We start from the raw sequence: 21961 nt of genomic DNA, 5'->3' as shown, positions 1-21961 counted from the left end.
GTCTGACCTAAACTTGAAGAATATTTTACAATAGAAATGGCAATAAAATTCAACGGTGAATTTTTTTGAATTAATGATGATTTCAAGAAATTCTTTCAATGTTCATCATATAAATGAAAATGAATTAAATCTATTGTGATCATTAAGGAAGTTAGGATTTCATTGAAGGGTATCTAAATGAATGGCGCTGCAGAGATGGAGCAATATCTTGAGCAGGTCATATGTGACCCTTATTAATGTGACCCAATAATGGTGGTCATGATTAAAGATTTTAATGGTTCGTGAAAGGCAAATTGGGTTTAATGAGTCCTAAAGGCGAGACGAGATCATTCGATAGTTGGAAGATGATAATTTAAATAAAGATAACGAAAGATGAAAGTGAAAGTTGAAGAAGGAGAAGAAAAAAAGGCCGCCAGAGAATTGTTAGGGTCAGGGAATAGAAAGAATTATTAGAAACAGATGTCTGCCTATTCAAGTTTTATTCTTAGCCAAAGAGAAAATTGTGTCTCTACGATATTGCACGGAGAGAACTAAAACAATTTTTTTTATATATTTCACATCAAACGATTATATATATATATATATATATATATATATATATATATATATATATATATATATATATATATATATATATATATATATATATATATATATCTCTCTCTCTCTCTCTCTCTCTCTCTCTCTCTCTCTCTCTCTCTCTCTCTCTCTATATATATATATATATATATATATATATATATATATATATATATATATATATATATATATATATATATATATATAAATCATATATATGCAAATATATGTATACATATATATATATATGTATATATATATATATATATATATATGAATATATATGAATTTATATATATATATATATATATATATATATATATATATATATATATATATATATATATATACATACATATATATATATATATATATATATAAATATATATATATATATATATATATATATATATATATATATATATATATATATATATATATATATATATATATATATATACATTCATGTATGTATATATATATATATATATATATATATATATTATATATATATATATATATATATATATATATATATATATATATATATATATATATATATATATATATATTTATATATACATTCATGTATATATATATATATATATATATATATATATATATATATATATATATATATTATATATATATATATATATATATATATATATATATATATATATATATATATATATATATATATATATATATATATATATATATATATATATATATATATATGGTGTTGTCAACGAAGGTGAGACAGAGAGACACCTCCCACATGGAGGAGGTCTTTCAAAGACACTAGTCGTATGACCTTAACTTTGGAATGCCTTACATTTTGTGGAATATTTCTCAGTATGTTGATAGCTTTAATTGTGTCTCATATTAATGTGCGTAATTCTTTTTAAGGGTAAATGTAAATGATAAATAACAATACGGAAGAAGCAACTTTTGACCTGAAAATACCATAACTAAGTAAGTTAACAAGGAAATAAAGGAATAATTCAATAAATTAATTGTAAATTTCTAGTTTGCAAAGCGTTATGTGTAGTAAGAGAAGTTACCGAACAAAACCATTACGGGAATTTATATAGTATTGCGCAACACGTATTCTTCTCAGTCGGAATTTTCCTTTACTTTACCCGAATACTCTGAATGAGAATTATTCTCCTTATTTCGATTTTGACTGAATGGGGGGTTATCATTTGAGCGGCTGGCTGCTTGTCTTCTTGTCTTGTCTGAATGCTTGCTTGTAAGGTCTAGGAAAATTGAAGCCTTTCTTCAATCAACCAGTTCAAGGTCTTCAAGTCAGTCTGATTAAACAATCTCTCCCCCTCTCTCTCTCTTCTCTCTCTCTCTCTCTCTCTCTCTCTCTCTCTCTCTCTCTCTCTCTCTCTCTCTCTCTCAACAGATGAAATTCTTCCCTTTGGCGACAATGACTAAGACTCCACATAAGAACTAAATATTCAATACGACAATTTTTCGGATTCATCTCTTTTTATGCCAATGATTAAAATACAAATCTGTATCTAAATACTGGTGTGGTTGAAACCATCCTTTTTTAAAGGCTTAACCTACTGATTATGAATATCTGAATATGTGAAGAGACTGCATACAGCACTTGATAACGTATAATGCATAAATTCACCAGAAATCCATGAGGCAGGTTTGTCACACCTCGAGTTGCTACCAAAAAACAATTTCAACCACAAAAGAAATATGATGGAATCTGTATTACAATAGTTTGACCCCCTTACAGCACCCAAGTAAAGAATGAAATAAAACTAAGATAGAGTAATAAGATGTTTAACCATTGGAGGAGAATGATTCGCAGCATTTAGTTGAATAGAATGACACATATTCACCTGCGGACCGAAATGGATTTTCCTTAGGAGTAAAAAACTCGTATTTGGACTTGTGAGAGGAAACTTGTTGAGTCTTCATTGTATAAATAAAATTTCCATTAGATGCAGATTGAACTTTCTTTTATTTATTGAGGTTTGAAAAAACCTTTGTGAATTATGTAAAGAGTAGTTCATCATCATCTCCTCCTATGCCTATAGACGCAAATGGCCTCGGTTAGATTTCTCCAGTCTTCTGTATCTTGACTGTATGGATCCTGATCTTGAGCTTTTAACTTAGTACTTCTCCATTCATTATCTCCTACTTCACATTTCATAGTTCTCGGCCATGTAGGTCCAGGCCCTCCAATTCTTGATGAACTAATCTCTCTTGGGGAGAGCGAAGAGGATGCCCAAACCATCTCCATCTACCCCTCATCATGATCTCATCCTCATATGGCACTTGAGTAATCTCTCTTATATTCTCATTTCTAATCCTGTCCTGCCATTTTACTCCAAATACCCTTCTGAGGGCTTTGTTCTTAAATATAATAAATCTCTTAGAGATTGTTTCATTGTCATACCATGACTCATAGCCATAGAGTAACACTGATCTCACCAAACTGACATATATAGTGTGATTTTTATATGTAATTTCAGGAGAATTTGTTTCCAAATTTCACTTAATCTAGCCATTTTCTGATTTGTTTTTTAAATCTTTCACCAAACTCTAATTCTAACTCTCATTCATCACGTTTTGCCTCTTCATGCCATATTCTACAAAATAATCTTGTAAGTAGTCTGGGAGTCACTTCATTATTGGCCAGTATCATCTCGGCACTTATTCCATCATATCCCGGGGCTTTCCATCTCTTGAGCTTCTGTTTAGGATAGCTTTGACTTCAAACACAATGAATTCAGTCATTGGCACATCAAGGTTTTCATCAGCTTCAGGTATATCAATCAAATTATTCCCTATATATCTCCTATTCATGACCTTACTAAAGTGTTCTTCATCTTCTGTTGCTCTAACAGAACAATCTCTTTTTTGAAGGGTATATGCATCTTCTTCTTTTTGCCCCATAGTGATTTTATTAATAATTCTATGAGCAACTCTTATACCATAACCAGTTTTTAAATTCATAGCTTTGCCAGCCTTATATGCTTACTGTCTAAATATTCTATCCAGTCATTCCTGGCTTTTCTTTTCACCTCACTGTCAATACAGTGGTTTCCGGTGAGAGTGGGGCTGAGACAGGGGTGTGTGATGTTACCGCAGTTGTTTAACTTGTATGTGGATGGAGTGGTGAGAGAGGTGAATACTCAAGGTGTTGGATGAGGATTAAAACTGGTAGACAAGAATGACCATGAATGGGAGGTAAATCAGTTGATGTTTGCGGATGATACTGTACTGGTTGCACACGCGGAAGAGAAGCTTGGCCAAATAGTGACAAAATTTGGAAGGGTGTGTGATAGAAGGAAGTTGAGAGTTAATGTGGGTAAAAGTAAGGTTATGAGATGCACGATAATGAAAGGTGGTGTAAGGTTGAATGTCATGTTGAATGGAGAGTTACTTGAGGAGGTGGATCAGTTTAAGTACTTGGGGTCTGTTGTTGCAGCAAATGGTGGAGTTGAAGCAGATGTAGGTCAGAGAGTAAAGGAAGGGTGCAATGTGTTAGGGGCAGTTAAGGGGGTGGTAAAAAATAGAGGGTTGGGCATGGATGTAAAAATAGTTCTATATGAGAAAGTGATTGTACCAACTGTGATGTATGGATTGGAGTTGTGGGGAATGAAAGTGACAGAGAGACAGAAATTTAATGTGTTTGAGATGAAGTCTCTAAGGAGTATGGCTGGTGTATCTCGAGTAGATAGGGTTAGGAACGAGGTGGTGAGGGTGAGAACGGGTGTAAGAAATTAGTTAGTAGCTAGGATGGATATGAATGTGTTGAGATTGTTTGGCCATGTTGAGAGGATGGAAAATGGCTGTCTGCTAAAGAAGGTGATGAATGCAAGAGTTGATGGGAGAAGTACAAGAGGAGGGCCAAGGTTTGGGTGGATGGATGGAGTGAAGGAAGCTCTGGGTGATAGGAGGATAGATGTGAGAGAATGAATGGCGAGCGATTGTGACGCATTTCCGGTAAGCCCTGCTGCTTCCTCCGGTGTTTTAGATGACCGCGGAGGTAGAAGCAATAGGGGATTCAGCATTATGATGCTTCATCTGTGGTGGATAACGGGGGAGGTTGGGCTGTGGCACCCTAGCAGTACCAGCCGAACTCGGTCAAGTCCCTTGTCAGGCTGGGAAGAACGTAGAGAGGAGAAGTCCCCTTTTTTGTTTCATTTGTTTGATGTCAGCTACCCCCCAAAATTGGGGGAAGTGCCTTGGTATATGTATGTATGTATGTCAATACTGGAATACTTGGCATGTTGTACCTTGTAATTTTCATTACTTCCTCGAAAACTTTCAACAGTCAGTTTCTTTAATTTTTCTCCTTTTTATAGTATCCAAAGTATCATTTGATATTCATGCCTTTCTCCTTGTAACTGCGTGTCCCAAGACTTTACTACCAACTGACATATATGTTCTAAATATCACACCATTCTTCATTAAATGTCTGTTCTTTGTCTCTTAAGGTTTCTAAGACTATAAATAGATTCCTACATTCAATTGCAAATGTTTCTCTGTGCTCTTCTTCCAAAAGCTTAGTTGTATCAAACTAGGTATTCTATCCATCTTTCAGTTGGGTGCTTTCAGTTTTAATTTTCACTGTGGCAATGAGGAGCTGGTGATCACTACCAATATCTGCACCTCTATAGCTTCTTACATTTCTCAGAGTTCTCCTCCTCTCTTTACTAATGGCTCTGCGATCTGAGTGATTATTGTAATTACTACTTGGTGAAGTCCATGTATATTTATGATGTCTTTGTGCTGGTAAAGAGTACCTCCAATAAGAAGACTGTTTGCTGAAGATAAACTCATAAAATGGGGCTTCGTTTTCATTTGCAACTTTGGCAAGTCATTCAACACCCATTTCATTCACTATGCCTTGAATAATCTTTCCAACTTTAGCATTGAAGTCACCGATCACAATTCTCATAACTCTCTGAAATCTCATCTATTACACTCTGCAGTTCTTCATAGTATTCATCGTTCATTTCTTCAGGGGCATAATTTGTTGGTGCATAACACACTATAATGCTCATATTGCACTGCTTTGATTTAAACTTTGCAAATAACAATCTGCTATTTACAGCTCTCCACACAGTTAATGCCTTTTCTGTTTTCGGTGTCATCATCATTCCTACCAAGTCTCTTCCAACTCCATCAGTTCTTCCTGAATAAATATATATATTGCCTTGGTCTAAGATTTTTTTTTATCAATCCCTTTATGTGTTTCAGTTAGGGCCAAGATATCTAAACTATATTTCATAAATTCATTCTCCACTTTCTATAACTTACCCATTTAGTTTCATGGCTCTAACATTCCAGTTACCAATTATCAATTTTTCTTTAGTATTTACAAAGCGGGAGATTCTTAGCACCCCTCTACGCCCAAGACTTGGAGTCATTCTCTCTTTTTTGCTTTTCCTAGACTGACTAAATCCAGAGAGGATTCATTAGCTAGATACATCAAAGGATAGCCAGTTCCTTGTGATGCGCAGTGCCTGTCTAACTAAGACAAGTGACTCCTGCCCGTCCATACTTATTCTGGTAAGATGAACCGCCAAGTATCAGGTGTGAAAGCCAAAAAGGCATCTTGTCTATCACCTTAAACCCAATTAGTCACCCTGCTGGTAGTGACTTCATCGAGATTTAAGGGGGCATTTCCTCCACACACAAAGTTCTTCTTAATTCACCAAGATGCTCTTCTGCTTATATAACCATTGGCAAACATGGAGCGCTAAGATATTTTACTTAGCACAGTGTATATATATATATATATATATATATATATATATATATATATATATATATATATATATATATATATATATATATATATATATATATATATATATTCTCTGGGATATATCACTGTAGTCAAATATACCTAGGAAGCTACTAATGAAGGAACTTCCATCAGGACGACATGGCTACCTCACCCAAAAATAGATTTTTCGCTTCGCTCAAAATCCGTTTTTTTTTTAAAACATGGCTGGTAAAATTCTTCTTTTACCTAATCTATTTATGAAAACACCTTTACAATTTCTCCTTTTAATAGGAATAAAATCAATCATATATAATTCTATCTGAATGATTTTATCTGCAATTTCCATCTTCATGTTTTATGAATGATAATAATTGAAATATCTTGTTGCATGCTACAAGCTATTAGATCAAAATCTTCCCCCCCCCCCCCAGAAGACTATTTATATTTCATTTTTCTGGGTCACTAGTACTAGGTTGGCTTCCTATGAGCGATCTGACAAAGGTCTCCCACCATCACCAATCTGCAGTTGGCCGATGTGGGGACAAAAACTCTCAAAACCACAAACATGAATAAGGTCATGCCTGAGGCATTTGAACTGCAGTGGAGTAGAAATGGCTGTGTTTTATATATATATATATATATATATATATATATATATATATATATATATATATATATATATATATATATATATATATATATATATATATATATATATATATATATATATATATATATATATATATATATATATATATATATATATATATATATATATATATATATATATATATATATATATATATATATATATATATATATATATATATATATATATATATATATCAAAGTTTCCTTAATTAATCTCACTTATCGGATTCTGTTACGTAGAGATAGATTTAAAAACTCATTAATTCCTCATATGAGCTTTCAACATTCTTTTCTTTTCAAGGACATTATTGGGAAGGTCATTTCAAGGATTTACAACCTGAATACTAAAGGCATTTGCTCTTATGACAGTTTTAATATGTCCTCTTTTTAGCTTGTAGGTGTTTGCTAGTGTGTTATCAGTATTAAATTAAAAAATAATCAATCATATTTGCATTCTCAAAACCATTGAGGTTCTTACATACTTCGATCAGGTCTCCTCAATCTTTGTTGCTGGAGTGATGTAATTCATAGTTTTCTGTATATCGTCTCATAAGGGAAATAAGTTGATTTAGGTACAAGTTTACTTATTCCACTTTGGACTTTTTCAGGTTTACCTATTTTTTTTTTTTTCATGCAATGACTAAGCCTGAACAACATACTCAAGGTGCGGACGGGCCGAAAAACAGTATACTATAAAAAGACACTATCAATGGAATTTAAACGTCTATTGATAAAAGAAGTCTTGAAGGGAAAGTGTCTAATTGAAAAGAGACAAATTATAAAAATAGGGCTAACTAAGGAGGCATAATTGAAGATGCTGACACATAACCCATTCTAGATTCAAGTTTTCTCTATGCCTCTTAGCTCCAAGTCTTCTTCACCATAAAATCATGACTGATTTGACTTTATCTTCTAAATGCTCGTTGTCACATTGGGGAAATTTATGAGCTACTCAATCAAGTGTCCATTTTTTTAGATTTACAGTATATGATCATAGGATTTTATTGGTTTTCACAAGAAGGTTTAAAAAGGACAACACGGAAGCTGAAGATTTGCTCTTTTGATGAAAAACGGTTTTTGTTCTAAATGTACGGAAAAGAATAGATGTGTTAAATGGAGGCGAAAGGAGTTGGGGAGAGCATAACATTTGCTGAAATTTCACCTCATTATCTGTAAAAGAGCCGACAAAGAAAGGCTCAAGTGTTGTTGTATATTCTGTATCTGATATAAAACAGGAAACTGATGGGCCAGAGAAAATTGAAGAACGGAATCTATATTAATTGAAAGAGCTACAGTGTCCCCTCAGGAATAACCTCCATAAAACTGTAAGAAGGAAATTTTCAATGATGGAACCTGAGATTTGTTTAGGTGGTCAGAGAATGCACCACTCCTTAGAAAACACTGCAGTTACAATGGGAAAATCCCCTTCTGCTTAAATTTGGTTAAATATATGTTTACAAAGGGGTAAATCGATTTTCTTTTATTCTAGATTCCAAAGAGACAAGGACCAAACCAACCTTAAGATAAGGAATATAAAAAAAGAAAAGTTTGATGGGATGTAACATAAGTTTAAAGAACTCCTAAAAAAATAATATTTGTCTTTGTTATTTTAACTTGAAGGAAAAATGTGAAACTCCTTCGAAATCAAAGATTATTTATTTCTATTTAATATTCTGAGTGTCAATCATAAAACAGATGATTATATCCCAGAATATTCTCCCCTTCCTTCCTTCCTCCCTCGCTTCCTTGCTTTCTTGCTTGCTTGCTTGCTTGCTGCTTCCTTCCTTCTTTCCTTGCTTCCTTGCTTCCTTCCTCTCTTGCTTGCTTGCTTGCTTGCTTCCTTCTTTCCTTCCTTACTTGCTCGTTTGCTTGGTTGCTTGCTTCCTTCCTTCCTTGCTTTTCTCGATCATCAAGAAACAATTAGTCAGCAAGAATCAAAAGCAAAGATTTTTGAAGGCACCAGTCTGATCCATGCAACTTGCATCCTTCTATCCAAAGGATTTCATAAACCATAACAACGTCCACTAAACAGGAAATTACCACGAGTCTCGTGAATTAAGTTTCACAATAAAAAGCTCAAAGTAATTCACATTAATGACAACAAGAATTCTGGTGTTATGGAAGTAGTTACAAAGTTGAAATGTCTTTTGGCAGAAGAAGAACTCTCTCTCTCTCTCTCTCTCTCTCTCTCTCTCTCTCTCTCTCTCTCTCTCTCTCTCTCTCTCTCTCTCTCTCATTCAATTGCTATCTAGTTTTTCCACATCTACCCCCCCTTTTTTTCACAAACCTTTGAAATAAAAGTTGAATACTGTAATAATTGAGAGGATAAACTCTCATAACAGAAACATGCTGACTGTTGTGTTTCCAAGGGGTCTTTCCAAGGGATCTGTTGCAATCTGTGAACTTACGAAATGCCAGATTTGCACGGATCTCCTTCACACCGGCTTCTATGACACTGATGTCTCCTTGGACGTTCGAGATCAAGGTCGGAAGATGCTCCGACACTGGGTAAGAGGCTTCCAGAAGAGTTCTCACCAAGATAAGTCTTATCTTCCTTCTCTGGAACTGAAGGAACTTCTCTTTACAAAGGGTGAGGTCACCTCTGTGTTTGGTATCAGTTACCAACCGTTCAACTCCCAACAGTATCCACATATCATGCTTATAAGGAAGTTCGAGACGCTCTGCAAGTTATGAGTCTGGACACTGATAACATGTCGACTACTTCTTGAGTGTCAACAGAGAGGGAGAGGATCCTGCTGACCACGAAAGCCTCAGAAGATTCGTTGGATGTACATCATGTGAGTACAATTCCCAGTGCCTCTTTACTTTCCCCCATCACTGCTGCTCAAGCCCCAGCTTCCACCTCCACGCCAGTTCAGACTTTAGACAAACCTTCATTTCCTAGTAACTTGGAACTAATGGCATTCATGAAAACTTTTATGGAGAAACTAACCGCCAGATATGAATGCTGTTAAGCGTACCTAACAGCGAGGATAGTAGCTTTAAAAAAGGCACCTTTTTCTAAGGCTTCCCAAGCTTCGAGCTTATGGCCTGAACCGAAGGGTTCCTTCATATCGGGGATAGTTTGGGTTCCTGCCAGTTTCGGACTTGGAATTCTTTCTATCAATCGATATTTTTCCTTACTTCCACATAATGCTTATATTGTAAGCGTCCATTAGTAATGATACGATCCCTAAGGAACCAATTCTTCTGGATCATAACAAGGCTCCATCCCTATTGGTTAGGGATTTGAAGATTGCTGAATTTAGCAATACCAAACTTCCTGCCTTTGGCAGGAAACTGGCCACCTTTGTGGTACCCAAGGATATTGTCTCCCCTTTGACTCTAAAGCCATGATGAAAGCAATAGTGGAGAGCAGGGAATTCCAGTACTTATAATTCGAACAACTAGAAGGACGTCCAAAATATCTTTACTGTTGGAAAACTAGATAAAGACATCGGAAGGCAAACATTTTAACGAGAAACTGCCTAGGATTCCCGAATCTCTATTAAATGGAGAGTCGGAAGGTAAAGAGAGACTATCTGGCTCTTTAGTCTTCCAATCTTATCTAGAGATGCTTATTGGAAACTATTCCATATTTGATCTCTTACCAGTTTTGGTGAAGACTCAAATAATCATGTTTGATAGGGATCTCCATGCTTTCTTCCTAGCCAGGAGAGCATGTGGGTACACATCCTAGCTAATGCTACGATCAGACATGAACCTAGAAAACTGATCGACTCCAATATCTGGGGGAAGGATCGCGACCCCGAGCGTCAAAAAAAAACAGGTTTTTCTCACGTGACTCACCCCCGTGACTGAATTTGTGGGTGATCGACCTGCAGGAGGTGTCTCCCCTACACGCTCTAGTAGTGTCCAGATGTGCATTGCTGTAGCTGTACTCCTTCCCCGATTTCTGAGACGCGTCGGGGTCGAGCGCGACCGAGTTTACCCTTCTAAGGTAGTTTGCATAATTATCAAAGTTATTACGTATTATGAAATTGTCGTAGAATGGTGCAACTTGTATAGGTTATCAGTTGTGGAAAGTCTTGGTGGATTGTTTGGCTACCATGTGCATGATTTTTTTTTTAGTTAAAATGTCGTTCATCACCACGAGGACCATTTTACCGCGAGTGCCCCTTTTTCATTTTTTTTCATTTTTTTGCCAAGTCATTTTTCCGTAAGATATTGCCAAATAGTGTCGTAAAACTTTTGCTTGTTTAGTGTTGGAAAGTGTGTCTAGATGATCTGGCTACCCATGCATGACTTTGTTTTTGTCAGATACGACGTAGTTATTGGTATATTGGGTATTTAACTGCGGTTACCAATTTTTGTTTTTTTTCAATATTTGTAAAAATTACTATGTAGTAAGGAATTGCCGTATATTATTCATTTTTTTTTTCATGTTTATGTGTTAGAAAGTGTGCCTTGATGGTTGGGCTAACACGTGCATGTCTTTTTTTTTTATCTGAGATGCCGTATATTAGAATGTCGGGCATTTTACCGCGAGTACCCCTTTTTCATTTTTTTTCATTTTTTTGCCAAGTCATTTTTCCGTAAGATATTGCCAAATAGTGTCGTAAAACTTTTGCTTTTTTAGTGTTGGAAAGTGTGTCTAGATGATCTGGCTACCCATGCGTGATTTTGTTTTTGTCAGATACGACGTAGTTATTGGTATATTGGGTATTTAACTGTGGTTGCCAATTTCTGTTTTTTTTCAATATTTGTAAAAATTTACTACGTAGTAAGGAATTGCCGTATATTATTGATTTTTTTTTCATGTTTATGTGTTAGAAAGTGTGCCTTGATGGTTGGGCTAACACGTGCATGTTTTTTTTTTTTTATCTGAGATGCCGTATATTAGAATGTTGGGCATTTTTCCGCGAGTGCCCCTTTTTATTTGTTTTGCATTTTTTTGCTTAGTCCTGTTACCGTAAGGAATTGGCAAGTAGTGTCGCAAAACTTATATTTTTATAGTTTTGGAAAGTGTTTCTAGATGATCTGGCTACCCATGCCTATTTTTTTTTTTAGCCAGATATGGCGTATATATAAGTATGTGTTCGATTTTCCTGTGATTGCCATTTTTTCGTTTTTTCCTATTTCTTTCAAAATTACTACGTACTAAGGAACTATCACAGAGTAATGATTCATTTATATGTTTATTTGTCGGAAAATGTGCCTTGATGGTTTGCCTAGCACGTGGCTGAAATTTTTTTTTTTCTGAAATGCCGTATATTAGAATGGCCATTTTTCCACGAGTGCCCCTTTTTATTTGTTTTGCATTTTTTTGCTTAGTCATGTTACCGTAAGGAATTGGCAAGTAGTGTCGCAAAACTTATAATTTTATAGTGTTGGAAAGTGTTTCTAGATGATCTGGCTACCCATGCCTATCTTTTTTTTTTTAGCCAGATATGGCGTATATATAGGTATGTGTTCGATTTTCCTGTGATTGCCATTTTTTCGTTTTTTCCCATTTCTTTCAAAATTACTACGTACTAAGGAACTATCACAGAGTAATGATTCATTTAGATGTTTATTTGTCGGAAAATGTGCCTTGATGGTTTGCCTAGTACGTGGCTGAATTTTTTTTTTCTGAAATGCCTTATATTAGAATGTTAGCCATTTTTCCGCGAGTGCCCCTTTTTATTTGTTTTGCATTTTTTCGCTTAGTCATGTTACCGTAAGGAATTGGCAAGTAGTGTCGCAAAACATAAATTTTTATAGTGTTGGAAAGTGTTTCTAGATGATCTGGCTACCCATGCCTATCTTTTTTTTAGCCAGATATGGCGTAGGCTATATATAGGTATGTGTTCGATTTTCCTGTGATTGCCATTTTTTCGTTTTTTCCCAATTCTTTCAAAATTACTACGTACTAAGGAACTATCACAGAGTAATGATTCCTCTAGATGTTTATTTGTCGGAAAATTGTGTTTACTTTTTTTTCGATTGAATATCATCAAATTTTTTTAGCTAAAATATTATATTGTTTTACATTTTTTCTTCGATTTTATTTCCCTTCAAAAAAATTTTTTTGGGTCAGAATTTTAATTTTATAGTCGTAAAATAATCGACAATTATCCAGCAACCCACCATACAATTTTTATGCATATCCAATAATAATTAGATTAGTAAATAACACCTTGAAATTGACACACCCTTCCTACATTTCAAGTGGCAGATTAGGGAGTCTGAGTCAGTGTGGTTGGCGGCCATTTTGTGGACATATCCGAAGCGTAAGCTGCCCTATCTATATATATTCTTGTTCCCTATAGAATTTGTGATATTTTGGTATATTTTTACCTGCATAAATATCATATTATATATTAAATATATGTATTTTTTTTACAAAATTTCTAAGTACTCAAAAAATTACCTTTAGATATGGCCCCTGATATAAATGTAATTTACAAAATAATGAAGATTTTTTTACATATTTCTATTTTAAGATAACATATGTTTATTCCCTAAAAAAAATAGCCACTTCCTATTTCATTTGGGTACCCAAAAAAATTTATGAAATTTGGACAAATTTTTTTGGCCAAAAAAAGTTACCCTTTTTTTCTCATTTCAGATCTTCACCTCCATGGGTCTGACTTCATCCAAAATACATCAAGATGTGTCCTAAACATTCAAGAATCAATTCCTAAAAGGATTTGTGTATATATGTAAAAACATTTTTTTTTATGAATTTTTATGTCAGGTCTTTTTTTTTCTACTTAATTTTTTAATATATTTATAATAAATAGTTTTTCTGCAGATGATTAGTATTTATCTTTACAGTTGTTTTAAGCATTCATTGAAGTTTTTTTGACAAAAGAAAAAAGGAGGTTACTGCAAAAACTGATTTTTCAAGAATTTTTTTTGGCGTCGGGGTCGTTCGCGTCCGAGTATACCCTTAAAGGGGTGTCCGAGGAGCGTACCTATCCAGGGTTAAAGAAGTCATGGACTAAGCAGCTCAGAAGAATAAGAGCCTTATAGATAAGTGGGTTATGTCCTCTAAACCAAAATTTATCCCCAATGAAGGACCTCAACCCAAGGACAAGAAGCTCAGAAGTCCCTTTAAGGGGAGGAAATCCTTTCCCGTCGCAACAGCCTCAGTTGTTGCCATCCCTCAGACTGTGTATATAGTTCCCCAGCGGTAAGTTCCAGTCTCCACCCCTCAACCTAGTGTATGAGAGAGCTACCACAACATTCTACCCTGCCAAAACTCATAAGAAGGGCTCCGGAAACAGGGAAAGGTCTAGGAGAGACAGTCAAACTAGAGGCCGAAGAAGTAGAGGAAAGACGAATAAAGATGCGCGTTCTTCATAACAACAATGAGGAGCTTCCGGTAGGGGGACGACTTCACCTGTTCAGGGAGTTTGATCCCTGTGCTCACAGCAGTCTCAAAAGGGCTAGGCTTCAAGAGGTTCTTTCAACTCACAACCCCCTTTTTAGAGTATTATGTTCAGGACCTCCGGAAGAGAGTCATACGTTGCACAAAATCCATAAACTTTCAAGGATGGCTATTCTGCGTGCCCAAGAAAGATTCTAATACTCTTTAAACTATTCTGAACTTGTCGCCATTAAACAAATTCATTCTGAAAAACAAGTTTCAGATGCTCATTATCTTGTGAACATGGACCCCACTAAGCCACCTCCATAGAACTTACAGACGCCTACTGGCCTCTTCCGATAGGTCAGAGCTTCTCCCCGTTTCTTGGTTTCAAACTGCTAAGATAGGCCTACGCATTGAATGCTATGCCATTCGGGCTCAGTATAACTCTAAGGATTTTCACGAAGCTAATCGAGGCTCTTGTCCAATAATTCAGAACAGAGGCCTTCATTTGATTTTGTACCTCAACGACTGGTTAGTCTTGGCTACAACGAAGTCGGAATGTCTTCGAACAGCCCAAAAGGCCATGAACTTCCTACAAACTCTGGTCTTCTGAATCAACCTCAAGAAGTCCAGGTTATCTTTAGCTTGGAAATTCCAGTGGCTAGGAATTCCCTGGAATTTACAGTCACATCCGCTCTCTCTACGACAAGGCAAGAGAAAGGAAATCGCAAGAGAAAGGAAATCGGAAACTACGTCAGGTGACTACCTTGTTCACAAGTACTCACCAGACGGCAACAGGAAAGGGTCTTAGGGTCGTTACAGTTCGCTACTGTGACAGACCCAACCCTGAAAGCAAGACTCAAAGATGCCAACAGAGTCTAAAGAAGAAAGGAATCCAATCTTCAGAGAGATCTTCGCCACAAAACTCCAGTCTTACTGCGGAAGCAGCTCAAGCCGTGGTCCACTGCCAAGAGGGTATCGAAGTACATCTTTCTACAGTACCGTCCTCCTTCTGTGACTATTCACATGGACGCCTCGGAACAATTATTTTTTTTTTTTTGGGGGGACACTCGTCTTCCGAGAAATTGCAGTGTCAATGTCTGATTGCATTTCAGAAGTTTCACATCAATGTTTTGGAAGCTCTGGCATTGTTTGCGACTCTGAAGAGACTATACCCAAAGATGAAATTACACATCAAATTGGTCATTGACAACAATACAATAGTACACTGTGTCAACTGACAGGGCTCCAGATCTCCTCAGATCAGCCATGTAATCCTAGCCATTCTCTCTTTAGCACAAAGGAAGAAATTTCATCTTTCATCAGTTCACATCGAAGGGGTTTGCAATGTGACGGTGGACGCCCTGTCGAAATCCAAGCCTCAGGAAACAGAATGGTCTCTGGACACAAAATTATTCTGTTTTATTCTAGAGCAAGTCCCAGAACTGCAAATCAATCTCATTGCAACGAGCTTTAACAAGAAGCTTCCTCGGTATGTAGCACCAAACTTAGATCTAGAAGCGACATGAATGGATGCGATGTTTCACATTGATACCTCTAAGGTAAACTTTCTCTGGTATATCACTCGCAGATATATCCGAAGCAGAAGTTACCAATGAGGAACTTCCATCAGGACGACATGGCTATCTCACACAAAAATTAGATTTTTTCCTGTGTCAAAATCTGTTTTTCATAACTGTCACCCACTTAAGTCTGCTCATTATTCACTCTTTAAACTATTTAAGTTGTATTCTTGAAAGAACTCTGAATTAGTGTATTTCAGATAGTTGTCTTGTAAAACTATAAAGCTAATGGTGCCAGAAGACCGGCTCTTAAATGTTGTTTGCCACCGAGAGACTTAGGAAGTGAAACAACTGACACTCGGTCATTTTCTTTATGCAAGCAAAACTAAGATGTGACTCTTTTCTTTTTGGTGCTTTAAAATCTGAAGACAAAACCCATATACCTATATTCATGCGCATGCGGTGTGGTGACTATAATCTTATCAAGGTTGTCGAGATAAGAGGGAGATGTGTATTCATCCAGACTCTTTTTGGGATTCAACCATAAAAACAAAAGTTGAATGTAATATTCGTCGTAACGAGTAAATGGATACATAGGGCAGTTTCATGCTCTCTCTCTCTCTCTCTCTCTCTCTCTCTCTCTCTCTCTCTCTCTCTCTCTCTCTCTCTCTTGTATAAGCACCCCAAACTATGAGAAGTGTAACTTACAGTTCTTACTCTCCCTAGACGAGATCTGCCAGCTACCCTCTTTATTTTTATCTTAGTTTATTTGCTGTAGAGAGAATTTTATTATTCATTGGATTTATACAAAACTATGAATGATTACCCAGAGCAAATTTTGCATAAAATCCTCACTTTATTCTTTCCCATATGTTTAATAGTTTAAAAAATATAGTAAAAAGACATACAGACATAAACAGGGCTTTAGTTTGGGGTTGTGATTAGGAGTTTATTTTCATTGTGGGTTGGGGAAAGTTTATATGATAAAAATCTCTACAATGAAAGCAGACGTCTTTTGTTTATCTATGGTAGTGAAAGATAAATGTCAATGTAAAATTCCTCATAAGATAGGATTTCGGCACCTTTATGGGGCAATAAACCATGAGGTTGGTTAGCCCCAATCTGTTTTGTTACATGGTTGTTAAGGAAACTTTAACGACATATGGGATATGGTATATCGTCTCTTGGGTTTCATAACAGCATGGCATTGTTAATGTCAATGCAGACATCTGCTTCACTTGTTATTATTTCTCAAAGACCAGACAATATAAAATGTGTTGACAACATCGTCCTGAGGAAGCAACTTGCAATGACCATCACATCCATCCATCCTGATCAAGTTTTCTCTCAACTCATTTCTCTTCAGTTTGCCAACTCATTCTTCCTCTCTTTAAGAAAACAAAAAGCTTTTAGAATTGAGCTTAAACAGATATGTACCACCAAACGTACACAATTATATCTGGTACATTCTTTGCATTTCAGAGAGATGTATTGTTTTGCATGTATAAGATATGAATGAGTCCTTTCATGGAATTTTGTTTCCCCCAATTTTCACCGACAACAAATCAACCATGAAAATAAAAGGACAAGGTTTTAAGATACTCCGAAGGATAGAAACAGTTAAGGAATATAAATAATCAGGAGAATGGTACTAGGATAAAGGAAACTAAAGTCTCATCATAAGCAAAAGGGAAGCAGTAATAGAATAGGCTACATGGTACAGGAAGTTAGGAAGTATGGAGACAGTAACAGAGTAGGAGATTTGGCATTGTTAGTGAGAATAAAGATCTATGAGACAAGAGTAGTACCTGTCAGGAGTTTTGAACTGATCATTCGAAATCCACGCCATTCAACTCCATGAACGTTGTGTTAAATTGGGGTAAGATTGGGAGATCTCGCGGGCGTTGCTGCGAATGAATGTTGTCCAATACGTGACGGTATTGTGGCCTAAAATTCAACCACCTGTTGGGAAAGGAGTGGGTGTCAGAGAGACAAAGTATTTACTATTTATGAATTACAAAAATGATATCATACTGTTTCACCACGATAAAAATATCGATGTATATGTTTAGAGCCAAGGACTCTCTAGTTTGTTGGATTACGGCAAATTATGGCCTTCAGCCGAAGCATTAAGTTTACCCTTTGATCTGAAGTAAGACTTTGATAGTTTCTCCGTCTTGTGGTCAATAAGGAAGCTTTATCAACCCCTTATTGAATAAATAACGTAAGAGTTCCCTCGTATCTCCCAAGGACACTTTAGTTAGCGCGGGAGATCGTAGTTTTCCTCTGAGCTGTCCAGTACGACGCTCGTTCATTCCTGCCTAGACCCCAACCCAGTAAGTTTTACTATTGTTAAGTCTATCTGTCTCCTGCTTTTTGCTACCGTGATACCAGGTCGGTTCCTTTTGTGAGTTTTATATGTAACTTGATATCGATCTGTAAAATTGTCATCCCTGGGACTGGGGATTGGTTTTATGCATCAGACTACGCTTGTGAACCTTGGTAGGTGATTTACAAGGAATAATTGTTGTAATTGTGAAAATTTAGTCTTTTTTAGTCCAACGTGGACTCTGTGTTTCATGAGCACAGGTTGCAGACCCCCTAAGGGTGACAGTTCTATTTTTCAATTAGCTTAAAGTGTTATTGTGTGTTATTTCTCTATCGAATGGCTATTTTTGTAATAAATTAGAAAATTGTGATCATATTTTATTGAATCCTGAATAGTTTTGGAAAGCAAACCTCTTCAAGGTCTTGTCATCGACCCATTCCATCGGGCCTAGAATCATTAATTACAATAAGTCGGAGAAAATTCGCGACAGTACCTACAATGTTTGCAAATATTTAGACATGGGGTGTAATAAAAAAAAAGAATTGAAAGAACTAGAGAGTAAACAGTACAAAATTATGAAAGGAATGTTTAAACAGGTTTCTACTACACCATACTGAGGGCTAATAGCAGAAATAGGAATACGGCCAGTTGAAAATAGAATACAGTATGAAAAATGTGATGTTATTCCATAACATCAGATGACAAATAGCTACTTAAGAAAGTAGTGGAAGATCAAATAAGAGAACCATATGGGGAATGTTGGAGAAAAATTATTAAAGAAAAATGCAATGAATATTATATTGAAATTGAAGAAGTAAGAAAGTATAAAAAACAAGAAATTTAAAAAGAAACAAAAATTAAGAGGCAAATGAAATTGAAAGAAAAATAGAAGCAAGAAAAGCAGAGATGACCAAACTGAGTTTTGTGAATAGTAATGGCCGAAGAGACTGCATAGGTGAACTTGACACTAATGCGACACTAATATTTATGAAAACAAGGTTAAATTAGATATTTATGAAAACAAGGTTAAATTGCGAGAATTAAAAGAAAATAATAGAAACAGGAATGATAAGGATACTCTTTGTGTTTTGTACTTAGAATTGATATCAACTCATTTTCACCATCGTAGCTAATTGGTAGTTTGTTACTTGGCATTCGATTAATGATAAATTTTTGCACATTTAGACGTGTTTTTCACCAAGAACAAGGCAACAGATCTCTTAGTCATTAAAGCTAACCTCCACCACCTTACGTCCTTGGCTAGTGGCTACCTTAACAGACGTCACTGGGGACACTTGAGACTAAGGTAAATTCACAGAGGAGTACCAGGAGAGAGATAGCCTTAGCTACCAGCTCCCTAAAAACCATCATGGAAGGCCTATCTGAAAGACTGAAGGAAGACCAAGCCTTCCTTACATCAAACTCATCAATCTGCACAGTTACAACATAAGTCTCCAGCCTCCAAAGGGGAGTGACAGATGCTAGTGGTTCCCCACGCATCAGTAATCTGAAAACTTAGCCGATGTACATCTGAGTTCTCCTGATACCTGTAGCATACTCCTCGAGGATTTATCCTCAAGTGCATGCTATTGTGGAATCAAATTCTATTTGGTTAAAAAGAACTTTGTAAGATTCCTTCTTTTCTGTTGCAATAATACAGTTGCATGATATAGTGAACAAATGTTCAGCCAAAGCATTACTAAGCTCCGTTGCTCCAGTCATTTATTGACCATTTACCTTCAACACAGATGGTGGGTTGGAGATAAATTTGTCTACTATCTTTTTTACTTTCCCCAATAGAGATGATGGTGGTGTTCTACTATTGACAGAAGAAACTAATGGTATCCAAGACTGGCACCTAGGTTCTTTCATTGTTTCTCCCTGGCCGCAAAAAAACTAAACCGCGAAGCAAGAAACGCACATAATGAGGTTTGACTTTATTACTTTTGACAGGGGTACCACTTTCACCTCTCAATTGTGAACATCATTAGCGAATCTCCTGAGTATCATACTACATCTGACAACAGCCTATAATCCGGCAGCCAATAGAATGGTTGAAAATTTTCATTACACTCTCAAAGCAGCTTTGATGTCCTTCTGCAAAGACTTCAATGGGTTTAATCAGCTTCCCTGGGTCCTCCTAGCATGAAGAACCACTCCTAAAGAATCTCTGGATGTCTTGGCAGCTGTAATGATGTAAGGCAACCTGTTGGTCGTCCCTTCTGATTTTTTTCCATCTGCAATCTCCTCTGACATTCACCAGAGCCTACATCATGGTTTGGGAAAATTAACTCACTCTCACCATATTTACAAGCCCCTAGCAAAGCAACACATACTCAGAGATTTCCACACCACAACCCACGTCATCTTGTGCACCGATGTAAGCAAACCACCATTGACGTTCTCTTACACAGGCCCTTTCCTCATGATCCGTGGCACTCCTAAGGCTTTCTTAATTAACATTCGTGGCAAAGGAGACAGGGGATCTTGATTGTCTAAAACCTGCATATCTCCAGCAAGATGACCCACCTACAGTTCACCTCTCTATATCCATGTGCGCTATTTCACATGCATGTCCTTTTTTAGGAGGGGACCCATGTACCGTACGTGTTACATTTGTGCTCATCCAATATAATGATATTGCTTTTTTATCTGTTTCATATTGGTTGCATACATAACAGTCTCTTGCTCTCTTCCGCACTGATGATAGATAAAACCTGGTTCACATTGTTAGAGTTTTTTTTACATTGCTGCCCTCAACAGTTTGTATAAAGGTCACTTGCGTTCACCTCGCCTCTGTGTTAGTACCTATCAGACACCTCTCACACTTCTTGCACAAATGAAAACAGTCCCATGCTTTTTGTTCGATCGTCATCAGCTGAGTAACAGAAAATATTAATGCATGAACACAAGCTTGTACAAATCCTCTAGCATAAAGCTTCTCAAGAAACTAAAAGCTAGGTAAAAAATTTACAAAGGCATTGTGGATCAATCTGCTGCTATGCGTAATGCTAGGCAACAGCTTTACCGCTGTACTAGAAGGTTCTGTTTTTATTTACTCTGGGAAGACTAGTGTTTCACACAAGGAAGTCTGAATTCTTGTTGTTTTTTAGGATAGAATTGATCGTGCATTCACAAAAGAGATAAATTACATATATAAATCCATTTGTATTTCTTCAAACAACAGACTTCTGAATCCCTGAGTCAAGTCATCCAAAAAGTTTTGGAACCTTTACAGGATAGCCTGGGATTATTGCAATCTTAATAAAGAGAAAAAAAATTGGTAGAAAAATATCAAATCATCCAAAAGCTTCATCTCTTGCCTTGTGACAGAGATTCAGGCTATTAAAGGAAATTGTTTCCATAACACTTTCTTGAAATGTGAACGCAGGATAGCATACAATTACTATCGCAAGAACATAGGTTTCTTGTTAAGAAAACTTCCATAAATTCTAAGCCTCAAATGATGTCCTTGTACAAACAGTATAACCACTTATTCTAGATTCCTAATTGCTTTAGGCAAATTAGAGGCCTAGTCAGATAGTCAGTAGCTCAAGGAGCTTACCGTGTTATCTATGCTTGCCATGAGCCTGATTTGAGCTGCGATCCCGAGTTGTGTTGTAAGACTGGATTACTTGAGGATAAGAGATTGCTTGTTTTGAGCCAAACTCTCCATTAAGAGGATATATTTGCACCTTTGGCGCTGCAATGCAAGATCACTGTGAGCCAGAGTCGAGAGGCGCTGAAAGAACGTATGTTCCAAGAAATACTCTCACAAAGGTTTTCTC

The 21961-nt window shown here is 36.2% G+C and overlaps 1 protein-coding gene across 1 annotated transcript in view; it reads right to left on the bottom strand.

Annotated features, from left to right (window-relative positions):
* LOC137618887 (uncharacterized) overlaps window positions 1-21961 on the bottom strand; it is a 381859-nt gene that overhangs the window by 213994 nt on the left and 145904 nt on the right. The gene's annotated exons all lie outside the window — the stretch shown is intronic.

The sequence above is a fragment of the Palaemon carinicauda genome, chromosome 25 (genome assembly GCF_036898095.1).
Source record: "Palaemon carinicauda isolate YSFRI2023 chromosome 25, ASM3689809v2, whole genome shotgun sequence".
In the NCBI taxonomy this organism is placed as follows: Eukaryota; Metazoa; Arthropoda; class Malacostraca; order Decapoda; family Palaemonidae; genus Palaemon; species Palaemon carinicauda.
The sequence above is the reverse complement of the archived record's forward strand: the minus strand, read 5'-3'. Positions and strand labels throughout refer to the sequence as shown.